The sequence below is a fragment of the Orcinus orca genome, chromosome 2 (genome assembly GCF_937001465.1).
Source record: "Orcinus orca chromosome 2, mOrcOrc1.1, whole genome shotgun sequence".
Classification (NCBI taxonomy): Eukaryota; Metazoa; Chordata; class Mammalia; order Artiodactyla; family Delphinidae; genus Orcinus; species Orcinus orca.
Genome location: NC_064560.1, coordinates 188,146,006 through 188,149,324, shown reverse-complemented (window position 1 = coordinate 188,149,324; position 3,319 = coordinate 188,146,006). Strand labels below are relative to the sequence as shown.

Sequence of the window (3,319 nt, the reverse complement as noted above, 5' to 3'; positions counted from 1 at the left end):
CAGCTCTAGTTTAATATTAATATTGACTCATGATATTAAACACCTAACTTAACTGCGGACACAGTTTCTCCTTAGAGACCAACAATATTGGTTTAGAATGTGTCGCAAGGAAGACATGAATTCTTTCCTAAATAATTATGCCCGGGGTTAGTTGCATAGGTAACAGTAATTAAGCAAATCCCTGAGATAGTGATTTACAAATTATTAATGCAAAGTGTATTTTCTTTCTCTCCACTGTAGATTTACTTTATCATCACATCCATGAAAAATGTTAATAGAAATATGTATATTTAATATGCACCTATTAAGGATGTCATTTGACTTTTCATTTGCCGCTTTAAACCACTTTCAACTCCAGTGCTTTTATAAATTACAATTTTTGAGGCAAAGACTAGGGAAATAATTCACCTAATTTTTGCAAAGTACTTTGTTCAAAATATTTTGCAGGCAAATTTTAACCTTATGAAACTCCCATTCCCCCATCAGATTATGTTTCGTTTTGAATGTAACATTCCACATTTGTTCGGTAAGTATTCAAGTGAGCTCTTTGTGGAGCCCTGGGCCGGGCACCTAAGTGCTGTAGAAATTGAGAATAAACATTTGACTGTTTTTGCTTTTAGTTACCTTGGAGAGCTCTTTCATTGTCAAGGTTGAAACCTTGGAGAGCTCGTCCTTTTTCAAGATTTTCAACTCCGTGCAGACCTTTCCAGCTCTGTAAACCTCCAGGCCCACATCCCCTCTCAGGTATCCTGTCATCTGAAACCGAACTCCACCTCTAGGCTGGTCTTCGGCTGGGACGTGCCTTTGGCTGGGCCTTGAAGTGTGGAGGTTGAATGGGCGTGCGGAGAGAGGCAGGGGAGGTGTTCTAGGTAGAAAAGCAATTAATTAGGAATAAAACAGGTGTGGTAGCACCGCTCTCAGGCTCCTGTGGACTTGGGGAATGGGAGAGAATTAAAGCAGGTAAACCTTGTGTTCCACTGATGATCAGTGAGGTGGTGTCAGTGCACAGAATGGACTGGAAGGACCCTGGAGGCGGGGGGACCAGCCAGGAGGCTGTTTTACTGTTGCAAGTATACCGTAGGACAGTATCGATGACAGTGAGAGACCATTTCCATCCTTTTGGATGAGAGGGTCACGGGCCCTTTGAGAATATAATGAAAGCCGTGGGTGTGATCCCCAGAAAACTATGCACACATGGACCACATATCATGTGTGATTTTGGGGGTTGGTTCATGGGTCCAGTGTGATTTGGGATCCCCGAAGGACACAGGAATATTTGCACAGTCTAACTGGTGGGAGTAAATAGGGAGACTCTGGGAAAGAAGGGAACACGTTTAGTTTCGTACAACAGGACAGGTGAGCGGGGGTGTGCTCAGGACAACTGGACCCCTGTCTGGAGCTGTGAGGAAAGGCCAGGCAGCATGGCTGGAGCGGGAGAGCTGAGTCATTTGATTCAATTGCAAGAGTTTATATTTTGAGAATGAACGGGTTTCCTGAATTAACAATAAGCAGAAAGCAATCAAGTATTTCCCAGCATAAATGCTGGGGGCACTATTTATGTGGGTAATCTTCCTAGAAGTGTTTGAGATCACTGTGATGAAAGCCATACATAAAGGAATAGACTCTAGGTGAATTCCTAAGTAAATTAGTTCATTAATATTCATTATGATGCTTAAAAATTAAATGTAAGATGTAAGATCAGGATAAAAGATGACCATCTAAAATTATAGTTATTAGGGACTTCCCTGGTAGCCCAGTGGCTAAGACTCTGCGCTCACAATGCAGGGGGCCCAGGTTTGATCCCTGGTCAGGGAACTAGATCCCACGTGACGCAACTAAGAGTTAGCATGCTGCAACTAAAAGATCCCGCATGATGCAACTAAAGATCCCTCATGCTGCAACAAAGATCCTGCATGTGGCAATGACGATCCTGTGTGCCACAACTAAGACCCAGCGCAGCCAAATAAAATAAAATAAGTAAATAAATAAAATTTTTAAAGGGTATAAATGCTTTAAAAAATAAATAAAATTATAGTTATTAAAATAAGCTTAAGATGAACAGATACATCAAGATGTCTCAGATTTTCAAAATTGCTTTCGCAGTGTCTACAGGCTGCAAGGGAAGCAGTTGTAGGTCAGGATAGCATGCCTCCGCATCCCAGCTTCTCTGCCTACATCACCCCAGCTGGCAGCCAAAGCAGCAGCATCTTTTGACCCTGTAACCTGCACTCAAGGTGGGGCTTTTTGGAGACTGATCTCCTGGGAGCAGATGTGTAGAAGTAGGCTGCTCTCCCAGAAGAGATGAGGGAAGATGATACGGTTCGTTCCCAAAATATCCAGGGCTGCCATCCACTCTCTGCAAGAAATCACCACTCTGACATTTGGATTTGGGGAATTCACCAGTTCTAACTGGAGCCAACGAGTCACACCTATTTCAGAGACTAAGGGTGGGACACATCCCTGAATCTTCCCTCAGTCACGCTCCCATGCTGTCACCACCTTCCCAAAAGTTCTGGAGGTCATTGGGCAGGCCATGCAGGGTCCTGAGTGGGTCTCAGCTGGCACTGACCACAGTATAACCATGAGCCACTCTGGCCAAAACTGAGCACATGTCATGACTTTCTTGGAACCTACACCATCTGTTCACTACAACCTATGCTAGGTCTCTCCATACAGGGTCTTCAGATAACCTGAAAGCAGAGGCTTTAAAATGGATTTTGTGCACTGTTGGTGGGAATGTAAATTGATACAGCCACTATGGAGAACAGTATGGAGGTTCCTTAAAAAACTAAAAACAGAACTACCATATGACCCAGCAATCCCATTACTGGGCATATACCCTGAGAAAACCATAATTCAAAAAGAGTCACGTACCACAATGTTCATTGCTGCTCTATTTACAATAGCCAGGACATGGAAGCAGCCTAAGTGTCCATCGACAGATGAATGGATAAAGAAGATGTGGCACATATATACAATGGAATATCACTCAGCCATAAAAAGAAACGAAATTGAGCTATTTGTAGTGAGGTGGGTGGACCTAGAGTCTGTCATACAGAGTGAAGTAAGTCAGAAAGAGAAAAATACTGTAGGCTAACACATACATATGGAATCTAAAAAAAAAAAAAAAAATACTGGTTCTAAGGAACCTAGGGGCAGGACAGGCATAAAGACACAGACGTAGAGAATGGACTTGAGGACACAGGGAGGGGAAAGGGGAAGCTGAGATGAAGTAAGAGAGTGGCATGGACTTATATATACTACCAAATGTAAAATAGATAGCTAGTGGGTAGCAGCAGGGAGATCAGCTCCATGCTTT

The 3,319-nt window shown here is 43.0% G+C and overlaps 1 non-coding gene across 1 annotated transcript; it reads left to right on the top strand.

The window, feature by feature from the left end:
• Positions 1 to 1,742: 1,742 nt before the first annotated feature.
• Positions 1,743 to 1,815, top strand: TRNAV-CAC (transfer RNA valine (anticodon CAC)). The gene has a single exon. It is a non-coding gene; the product is annotated as a tRNA-Val (tRNA).
• Positions 1,816 to 3,319: the final 1,504 nt, after the last annotated feature.